General features: G+C 43.0%; 1 non-coding gene across 1 annotated transcript; it reads left to right on the top strand.

Moving 5' to 3' along the window:
* Positions 1-8,369: 8,369 nt before the first annotated feature.
* Positions 8,370-8,443, top strand: TRNAI-UAU (transfer RNA isoleucine (anticodon UAU)). The gene has a single exon. It is a non-coding gene; the product is annotated as a tRNA-Ile (tRNA).
* Positions 8,444-11,820: the final 3,377 nt, after the last annotated feature.

Genomic DNA, 11,820 nt, shown 5'->3' with positions numbered 1-11,820 from the left:
ACAAGACCACTAGTTTCAAGAAAAGGGGCAGAAGGAAGAAGGGGAACTTCAAGAAGAACGGCAAGCAAGTTGCTGCTCAAGTGAAGAAGCCCAAGTCTGATCCTAAGCCTGAGACTAAGTGTTTCTACTGCAAAGGGACTGGTCACTGGAAGCGGATCTACCCCAAGTGATTGGCGGATAAGAAGGATGGCAAAGTGAACATAAGTATATTTGATATACATGTTATTGATGTGTACTTTACTAGTGTTTATCGCAAACCCTCAGTATTTGATACTAGTTCAGTTGCTAAGATTAGTAACTCGAAACGGGAGTTGCAGAATAAACAGAGACTAGTTAAGGGTGAAGTGACGATGTGTGTTGGAAGTGGTTCCAAGATTGATATGATCATCGTCACACACTCCCTATACTTTCGGGATTAGTGTTGAACCTAAATAAGTGTTATTTGGTGTTTGCGTTGAGCATAAATATGATTTGATCATGTTTATTGTAATACGATTATTCATTTAAGTAAGAGAATAAATTTTTGTTCTGTTTACATGAATAGAACCTTATATGGTTACACACCCAATGAAAATAGTTTGTTGGATCTCGATCGTAGTGATACACATAATCATAATATTGAAACCAAAAGATGCAAAGTTAATAATGATAAGTGCAACTTGTTTGTAGCACTGCCGTTTAGGTCATATTAGTGTAAAGCGCATGAAGAAACTCCATATTGATGGAATTTTGGAATCACTTGATTATGAATCACTTGATGCTTCCGAACTGTGCCTTTTGGGCAAGATGACTAAAACTCCATTCTCCGGAACAATGGAACGAGCTACTGACTTATTGGAAATAATACATACCGATGTATGCGATCCAATGAGTGCTGATGCTCGTGGCAAGCATCGTTGTTTTCTGACCTTCACAAGATGATTTGAGCAGATATGGGTATATCTACTTGATGAAACATAAGTCTGAAATAGTTGAAAGGTTCAAAGAATTTCAGAGTGAAGTGGAAAAATCATCGTAACAAGAAAATAAAGTTTCTGCGATCTGATCGCGGAGACAAATATTTGAGTTACGAGTTTGGTCTTCAATTAAAACAATGTGGAATAGTTTCACAGCTCACGCCACCTGGAACACCACATCGTTATGGTGTGTCCGAACGTCGTAACCGCACTTTATTTGATATGGTGCGATCTATGATATCTCTTTACCACTATCGTTTTGGGGTTATGCATTAGAGACAGCTGCATTCACATTTTAAAATAGGGCACCATCTAAATCCGTTGAGACGACACTGTATGAACTATGGTTTAGCAGTAAACCTAACCTGTTGTTTCTTAAAGTTTGGGGCTGCGATGCTTATGTGAAAAAACTTTCATCCTGATAAGCTCGAACCCAAATCGGAGAAGTGCGTCTTCATACCCAAAGGAAATTGTTGGGTACACCTTCTATCACAGATCCGAAGGCAAGACATTCGTTGCTAAAATGGATCCTTTCCAGAGAAGGAGTTTCTCTCGAAAGAAGTGAGTGGGAGGAGAGTAGAACTTGATGAGGTAATTATACCTTCTCCCTTATTGAAAAGTAGTTCATCACAGAAATCAGTTCCAGTGATTCCTATACCAATAAGTGAGGAAGTTAATGATGATGATCATCAAATTTCAGATCAAGTTACTACCAAACCTCGTAGGTCTTCCAGAGTAAGATCCGCACCAGAGTGGTACGGTAATCATGTTCTGGAAGTCATGTTACTAGACCATGATGAACCTACGAACTATGAAGAAGCGATGGTGAGCCCAGATTCCGCAAAGTGGCTTGAAGCCATGAAATCCGAGATGGGATCCATGTATGAGAACAAAGTATGGACTTTGGTTGACTTGCCCGATGATCGGCAAGCAATTGAGAATAAATGGATCTTCAAGAGGAAGACGGACGCTGATAGTAGTGTTACTATCTACAAAGCTAGAATTGTCGCAAAAAGGTTTTCGACAAGTTCAAGGTGTTGACTACGATGAGATTTTCTCAATCGTATCTATGCTTAAGTCTGTCCGAATCATGTTAGCAATTGCCGCATTTTATGAAATCTGGCAAATGGATAAACAAAACTGCATTCCTTAATGGATTTATTAAAGAAGAGTTGTATATAATGCAACCAGAAGGTTTTGTCAATCCTAAAGGTACTAACAAAATGTGCAAGCTCCAGCGATCCATCTATGGACTGGTGCAAGCCTCTCGGAGTTGGAATATATGCTTTGATGAGTTGATCAAAGCATATGGTTTTATACAGATTTTTTGAGAAGCCTGTATTTACAATAAAGTGAGTGGGAGCACTACAGCCTTTTTGATTAGTATATGTGAGTGACATATTGTTGATCAGAAATGATGTAGAATTTTTCTGCAAAGCATAAAGGAGTGTTTTAAAGGAGTTCTTTAAAAGGAAAAGACCTCAGTAAAAGCTACTTACATATTAAGCATCAAGATCTATTGAGATAGATCAAGATGCTTGATAAGATTTTCAATGAGTACATACCTTGGCAAGATTTTGAAATAGTTCAAAATGGAACAGTCAAAGAAAGAGTTCTTGCCTGTGTTGCAAAGGTATGAAATTGAGTAAGACTCAAATCCCGACCACAGCAGAAAATAGAAAAAAAATGAAAAGTCATTCCCTGTGCCTCAGTCATAGGTTCTATAAAGTATGCTATGCTATGTACCAGACCTATTGTATACCTTACTCTGAATTTGGCAAGAGAGTACAATAGTGATCTAGGAGTAGATCACTGGACATTGGTCAAGAATATCCTTAGTAAGGACTAAGGAGATGTTTCTCGATTATGGAGGTGATAAAAGAGTTTGTTGTAAAAGTTACACTAAGTCTCAACCTGGATACATATTGAAAGTGGGAGCAATTAGCTAGAGTAGCTCCGTGCAGAGCATTGTTGACATAAATATTTGCAAAATACTTACGGATCTGAATGTGACAGACCCGTTGACTAAGATTCTCTCACAAGCAAAACATGATCGCACCTTAGTACTCCTTGGGTGTTAATCACATAGCAATGTGAACTAGATGACTGAATCTAGTAAAACCCTTTGGGTGTTGATCACATATCGATGTGAACTATGGGTGTTAATCACATGGTGATGTAAACTATTGCTGTTAAATCACATGGCGATGTGAACTAGATTATTGACTCTAGTGCAAGTGGGAGACTGAAGGAAATATGCCCTAGAGGCAATAATAAAGTTATTATTTATTTCCTTATTTCATGATAAATGTTTATTATTCATGCTAGAATTGTATTAACCGGAAACATAATACATGTGTGAATACATAGACAAACAAAGTGTCACTAGTATGCCTCTACTTGACTAGCTCGTTAATCAAAGATGGTTATGTTTCCTGACCATGAACAATGAGTTGTTATTTGATTAACGAGGTCACATCATTAGTAGAATGATCTGATTGACATGACCCATTCCATTAGCTTAGCACCCGATCGTTTAGTATGTTGCTATTGCTTTCTTCATGACTTATACATGTTCCTATGACTATGAGATTATGCAACTCCCGTTTACCGGAGGAACACTTTGGGTACTACCAAACGTCACAACGTAACTGGGTGATTATAAAGGAGTACTACAGGTGTCTCCAATGGTCGATGTTGGGTTGGCGTATTTCGAGATTAGGATTTGTCACTCCGATTGTCGGAGAGGTATCTCTGGGCCCTCTCGGTAATACACATCACATAAGCCTTGCAAGCATTACAACTAATATGTTAGTTGTGAGATGATGTATTACAGAACGAGTAAAGAGACTTGCCGGTAACGAGATTGAACTAGGTATTGGATACCGACGATCGAATCTCGGGCAAGTAACATACCGATGACAAAGGGAACAACGTATGTTGTTATGCGGTCTGACCGATAAAGATCTTCGTAGAATATGTAGGAGCCAATATGGGCATCCAGGTCCCGCTATTGGTTATTGACCGGAGACGTGTCCCGGTCATGTCTACATTGTTCTCGAACCCGTAGGGTCCGCACGCTTAAGGTTACGATGACAGTTATATTATGAGTTTATGCATTTTGATGTACCGAAGGTTGTTCGGAGTCCCGGATGTGATCACGGACATGACGAGGAGTCTCGAAATGGTCGAGACATAAAGATTGATATATTGGAAGCCTATGTTTGGACATCGGAAGTGTTCCGGGTGAAATCGGGATTTTACCGGGTTACCGAGAGGGTTACCGGAACCCCCCGGGAGCCATATGGGCCATCATGGGCCTTAGTGGAAAGGAGAAAGGGGCAGCCCAAGGGGGCTGCGCGCCTCCCCCCTTCCCCTAGTCCTATTAGGACTAGGAGAGGTGGCCGGCCACCCCTCTCCCTCTTTCCCCCTTGGGAATCCTAGTTGGAATAGGATTGGAGGGGAGTCCTACTCCCGGTAGGAGTAGGACTCCTCCTGCGCCACCTCCTCCTGGCCGGCGCCTCCTCCCCCCTTGGCTCCTTTATATACGGAGGCAGGGGCACCTCTAAACACACAAGTTGACACAAGTTGATCCACGTGATCAATTCCTTAGCCGTGTGCGGTGCCCCCTGCCACCATATTCCTCGATAATACTGTAGCGGAGTTTAGGCGAAGCCCTGCTGCTGTAGTTCATCAAGATCGTCACCACGCCGTCGTGCTGACGGAACTCTTCCCCGACACTTTGCTGGATCGGAGTCCGGGGATCGTCATCGAGCTGAACGTGTGCTCGAACTCGGAGGTGCCGTAGTTTCGGTGCTTGATCGGTTGGATCGTGAAGACGTACGACTACTTCCTCTACGTCGTGTCATCGCTTCCGCAGTCGGTCTGCGTAGGGTACGTAGACAATACTCTTCCCCTCGTTGCTATGCATCACATGATCTTGCGTGTGCGTAGGAAATTTTTTGAAATTACTACGAAACCCAACAACTAATGAGTTAGTTGCGGGATGATGTATTACAGAACGAGTAAAGAGACTTGCCGGTAACGAGATTGAACTAGGTATTGGATACCGACGATCGAATCTCGGGCAAGTAACATACCGATGACAAAGGGAACAACGTATGTTGTTATGCAGTCTGACCGATAAAGATCTTCGTAGAATATGTAGGAGCCAATATGGGCATCCAGGTCCCGCTATTGGTTATTGACCGGGGACATGTCTCGGTCTTGTCTACATTGTTCTCGAACCCGTAGGGTCCGCACGCTTAAGGTTTCGATGACAGTTATATTATGAGTTTATACGTTTTGATGTACTGAAGGTTGTTTGGAGTCCCGGGTGTGATCACGGAGGAGTCTCAAAATGGTCGAGACATAAAGATTGATATATTGGAAGCCTATGTTTGGATATCGGAAGTGTTCCGGGTGAAATCGGGATTTTACCGGAGTACCGGGAGGTTACCGGAACCCCCCGGGAGCTATATGGGCCTTAGTGGGCCTTAGTGGAAAAGAGAAGAGGTGGCCTGAGATGGGCCGCGCACCCCTCCCCTCCCATGGTCCGAATAGGACAAGGAGAGGGGGCCGGCCCCCCTTTCTCCTTCCCCCCCTCCGCGAATCCTATTCCAACTAGGATTGGGGGGGGGGGGAATCCTACTCCCGGAGGGAGTAGGACTCCTCCTGGCGCGCTTCTCCTAGGCCGGTCGCACCCCCCCCCCTTGAGCCTTTATATACAGAGGCAGGGGCACCCCAGAGGAACACAAGTTGATCCACGTGATCATATTCTTAGCCGTGTGCGGCGCCCCTGCCACCATAGTCCTCGATAATATTGTAGCGGTGCTTAGGCGAAGCCCTGCGACAGTAGTACATCAAGATCGTCACCACGCCGTCGTGCTGACGGAACTCTTCCCCGACACTTTGCTGGATCGGAGTCCGGGGATCGTCATCGAGCTGAACGTGTGCTAGAACTCGGAGGTGCCGTAGTTTCGGTGCTTGATCGGTCGGGCCGTGGAGACGTACGACTACATCAACCAAACGCTTCCGTTGTCGATCTACAAGGGTACGTAGATCACACTCTCCCCTCTCGTTGCTATGCATCACCATGATCTTGAGTGTGCATAGGATTTTTTTTGAAATTACTACGTTACCCAACAATGCCTTCGCTGCTGACTCCATCCCATGCAATATCTCTTGCCCCTGATATGTGGGTCATGAGGGTCGTTTTTTAAATGGACTCGCAACTCCTGGTGGAAGCACTGAATATCAATAAGGTGGACTCGTCGGCCTATGCTGCTGTTATTGAGGATACCAAGTACCAACTCAAATTATGGTTTTCTTATTATGAAATAAATGTATGTCGTCGCTTGGCAAACTCTGGTGCTCATGAGCTTACTAGTCTTGGCAGGATGTACGGACCTAACAACTATGAGGAATGGGATGCCGATGTACCGGCCCTTGTGGCTGCCTGTGCTTTGGGTGATTCAGCCCAGCACCGTTAAGTTATAAAGCAATGTTTTTTCTCAAAGGAGAAGCTTTTAGTAGATGTACTTGTGCTTATGCTTTACACATTTACACTTGTATAATTATTCTGATCCTTGAATTACATGCTTGATGACATGGTATTAGTCCAGTTAGTTTGGTGATAGTTGTTTTTAACAATGGGGCTGGAATAATTGTATGTTGTATGTTATGTTCAACTCATTAACTAGATTTTTTTTTATTTCTTGATTGCAGGATCCAAAGAACTAGCTGCACTGGACTCCAGATCACGGACAGTTTAGTCTTCGTAGTTAATTAGGATGGCTCAATTACATTTGAGTTTCATTTGATTGATATTTGCTATGAGAATTATGAATTTACATATTATACTTATGGTTTTGAATATTGTAATTGAAAGGCTGTGGAGGGACTTTTCTTTTGTTTTTGCTGTAATGTAATTTGTGTTTGTGTATACATGTATGCTTTTTTAGTGGAATATGTGTATTCTATTTATTTCATTATAAAAAAACCTTCTGAGCTAAAATGTTAAGAACAAAAATTACTGGGCAATTAGTCTCTATTAAATTTAGTAGGTTATAAAATCCTAATTGGGTCGATAACAACATGAACCATAATGAAATTAGCGGGCCTTCGACCAACTTGAAATTTAATGGGCTGAAATTTCAAATGAGCTGATTACTACATGGGTTGTCCATCTTGGGTCAAGCTACAATTTAGTGGGCCAAAAGTCTAATTGGGCTTCTTATTTCATGGGCCACCACGTTAGATACATGTCAGATGATGATGTGGCAGTCAAGTTAACACCGTTATGACAACGTCAGTTAAGTGCCATCAATGACGGCCATGAACCGTCATGGAATGCACATGGTCCAATTATGACGCGATATACATGACGGATTTCTAATTCGTCAAGGACACCCCTTCATGACGGACTTACGCTGGTCCATGACGGATTGAGACTGTCATGGATCAACATAATTCTTGTAGTGATAGCTAAATGGATTATGTGGTTTCCAGTTCCCAAGAAACTAGAAGAATGCCCCGGGCGTTGCTCCGGGAGTTTGTATGAAATAAAAATTAGGCTGAACTAATCAACCTAGCTAGTGTCTTTACAATTTCTCTTATAGCAAGATAATATGTTTATCAATATTTTAAAATAAAAAAATGTAGATCTCTATGTATAAGTGCAGAATTGGACGAAAACAATACAAATATGTATGCGTCCGTCACTTTCTTTCATAGTGCTAGCACCCGAGTATGAGCTGCATGCATGCATCAGCTTTTTATTGATTAAAACACTCCTTAGGCATCATTTACTACATGCTCTGCATGCATGCGTTGGTGGATCTTAATGGATAGATCTAATCGCTATTGTAGTCTGATTGAGTATATCCAACGGCTAAATCAATTTAGATGATGTGGCTCAAGGAGAAGCAAAGAGAATTCCTAGTAATGGGGGTTAGCTATTTAGATATAGTAGATATTAGAATTTTAAAAGAGGGAGTGTATTTCAGAAGAAACAATATGTTGGAAAACATGCATATGCCTCTTAGGTTTGGGAAATTCTGAAGATACACAAATGGAGCAAACTTGGTATTGCAAAATCGGGCCATCTTGAATTATATGGTATACCATTGAGTACCGCATGAACTTGCGTGGAAGATTGTCTAATTATGCCAAAACAAAACGTATAGATTTTTCCAAGATATTTGAGTCAACAAAAGTATTTATAGGAATTTCAGTATATTTAAAGCGCTATGAATCTTTGCAAAAGACAGCGTTCTGAAGCGATCCTACAGATTGCAACCATAGGAATGAAACTAATCACATAAAAATGATTATGAAAATTGTGAACCTGGAAAGGTAATATATAAACGTGTGAACAAGTCATAAAGCTTAATGAATTAATACATAGCAATAGCCTCCGTAGCTCAGTTGGTTAGAGCGTTGGTCTTATGAGCCGAAGGTCGCGGGTTCAAGCCCCGCCGGGAGCACCTTTTTGTGTTTTATTGAACGTTGATAAAACGTGTATAAGTATTTTTTTTGAGATAATAAGTATATTTTTTGTATCTCAACTCTCTTGAAAATATAGAAATCGCCCCTCAACTTCGAAACCGGTAAAGGGTTAGTCCCTCAACTTCTCAAACTGGATAACTTTAGTCCATCATACTACTTCGGATGGTTTCGTTGATGATGTGGCATGATTTTGACCCTGGTATTCAGAGTTGACTGTCACCTCTTCTTCGTTCTATTTTCTCACGCTATAGGCATTTCCTCGAATAGTTGATGTGCACAATCTGGCTTGTGGGCTCCTGTCACTTATGCTTGCCGGCTACTTGTTGCTATGGCCAACTTAGATCGGGAGATTGGAGAGACATATAGAGGCGGGAGGAGCTCGTGGTGGCCGGTGGCTGCACGACCCTCGTCGTAGCTTGAGCCTTGAGCAGGAGGGGCCCCGACACCGGCTCTTTTCCTCCTCCATGCCAATGCCAGACTTGGGTTCATGGCGTGTATAAGTATTTTTTTGAGATAATAAGTATATTTTTTGTATCTCAACTCTCTTGAAAATATAGAAATCGCCCCTCAACTTCGAAACCGGTAAAGGGTTAGTCCCTCAACTTCTCAAACTGGATAACTTTAGTCCATCATACTACTTCGGATGGTTTCGTTGATGATGTGGCATGATTTTGACCCTGGTATTCAGAGTTGACTGTCACCTCTTCTTCGTTCTATTTTCTCACGCTATAGGCATTTCCTCGAATAGTTGATGTGCACAATCTGGCTTGTGGGCTCCTGCCACTTATGCTTGCCGGCTACTTGTTGCTATGGCCAACTTAGATCGGGAGATTGGAGAGACATATAGAGGCGGGAGGAGCTCGTGGTGGCCGGTGGCTGCACGACCCTCGTCGTAGCTTGAGCCTTGAGCAGGAGGGGCCCCGACACCGGCTCTTTTCCTCCTCCATGCCAATGCCAGACTTGGGTTCATGGCGTGTATAAGTATTTTTTTTGAGATAATAAGTATATTTTTTGTATCTCAACTCTCTTGAAAATATAGAAATCGCCCCTCAACTTCGAAACCGGTAAAGGGTTAGTCCCTCAACTTCTCAAACTGGATAACTTTAGTCCATCATACTACTTCGGATGGTTTCGTTGATGATGTGGCATGATTTTGACCCTGGTATTCAGAGTTGACTGTCACCTCTTCTTCGTTCTATTTTCTCACGCTATAGGCATTTCCTCGTATAGTTGATGTGCACAATCTGGCTCGTGGGCTCCTGCCACTTATGCTTGCCGGCTACTTGTTGCTATGGCCAACTTAGATCGGGAGATTGGAGAGACATATAGAGGCGGGAGGAGCTCGTGGTGGCCGGTGGCTGCACGACCCTCGTCGTAGCTTGAGCCTTGAGCAGGAGGGGGCCCGACACCGGCTCTTTTCCTCCTCCATGCCCATGCCAGACTTGGGTCCATGGCGTGTATAAGTAATTTTTTTTTGAGATAATAAGTATATTTTTTGTATCTCAACTCTCTTGAAAATATAGAAATCGCCCCTCAACTTCGAAACCGGTAAAGGGTTAGTCCCTCAACTTCTCAAACTGGATAACTTTAGTCCATCATACTACTTCGGATGGTTTCGTTGATGATGTGGCATGATTTTGACCCTGGTATTCAGAGTTGACTGTCACCTCTTCTTCGTTCTATTTTCTCACGCTATAGGCATTTCCTCGAATAGTTGATGTGCACAATCTGGCTCGTGGGCTCCTGCCACTTATGCTTGCCGGCTACTTGTTGCTATGGCCAACTTAGATCGGGAGATTGGAGAGACATATAGAGGCGGGAGGAGCTCGTGGTGACCGGTGGCTGCACGACCCTCGTCGTAGCTTGAGCCTTGAGCAGGAGGGGGCCCGCCACCGGCTCTTTTCCTCCTCCATGCCAATGCCAGACTTGGGTCCATGGCGTGTATAAATATTTTTTTTAGATAATAAGTATATTTTTTGTATCTCAACTCTCTTGAAAATATAGAAATCGCCCCTCAACTTCGAAACCGGTAAAGGGTTAGTCCCTCAACTTCTCAAACTGGATAACTTTAGTCCATCATACTACTTCGGATGGTTTCGTTGATGATGTGGCATGATTTTGACCCTGGTATTCAGAGTTGACTGTCACCTCTTCTTCGTTCTATTTTCTCACGCTATAGGCATTTCATCGAATAGTTGATGTGCACAATCTGGCTCGTGGGCTCCTGCCACTTATGCTTGCCAGCTACTTGTTGCTATGGCCAACTTAGATCGGGAGATTGGAGAGACATATAGAGGCGGGAGGAGCTCGTGGTGGCCGGTGGCTGCACGACCCTCGTCGTAGCTTGAGCCTTGAGCAGGAGGGGGCCCGACACCGGCTCTTTTCCTCCTCCATGCCAATGACAGACTTGGGTCCATGGCGTATTCTTGGCGTCTTTTTTGAACGTTGATAAAACGTGTATAAGTATTTTTTTTTGAGATAATAAGTATATTTTTTGTATCTCAACTCTCTTGAAAATATAGAAATCGCCCCTCAACTTCGAAACCGGTAAAGGGTTAGTCCCTCAACTTCTCAAACTGGATAACTTTAGTCCATCATACTACTTCGGATGGTTTCGTTGATGATGTGGCATGATTTTGACCCTGGTATTCCGAGTTGACTCTCACCTCTTCTTCGTTCTATTTTCTCAAACTATAGGCATTTCACCGAATAGTTGATGTGCACAATCTGGCTCGTGGGCTCCTGCCACTTATGCTTGCCGGCTACTTGTTGCTATGGCCAACTTAGATCGGGAGATTGGAGAGACATATAGAGGCGGGAGGAGCTCGTGGTGGCCGGTGGCTGCACGACCCTCGTCGTAGCTTGAGCGTTGAGCAGGAGGGGGCCCGACACCGGCTCTTTTCCTCCTCCATGCCAATGACAGACTTGGGTCCATGGCGTATTCTTGGCGTCTTTTTTGAACATTGATAAAACGTGTATAAGTATGTTTTTTTGAGATAATAAGTATATTTTTTGTATCTCAACTCTCTTGAAAATATAGAAATCGCCCCTCAACTTCGAAACCGGTAAAGGGTTAGTCCCTCAACTTCTCAAACTGGATAACTTTAGTCCATCATACTACTTCGGATGGTTTCGTTGATGATGTGGCCTGATTTTGACCCTGGTATTCAGAGTTGACTGTCACCTCTTCTTCGTTCTATTTTCTCACGCTATAGGCATTTCATCGAATAGTTGATATGCACAATCTGGCTCGTGGGCTCCTGCTACTTACGCTTGCCGGCTACTTGTCGCTATGGCCAACTTAGATCGGAAGATTGGAGAGATAATAAGTATATTTTTTGTATCTCAACTCTCT

The sequence above is a fragment of the Triticum aestivum genome, chromosome 2A (genome assembly GCF_018294505.1).
Source record: "Triticum aestivum cultivar Chinese Spring chromosome 2A, IWGSC CS RefSeq v2.1, whole genome shotgun sequence".
NCBI lineage: Eukaryota > Viridiplantae > Streptophyta > Magnoliopsida > Poales > Poaceae > Triticum > Triticum aestivum.
This window is presented reverse-complemented; position numbering and strand designations above follow the sequence as displayed.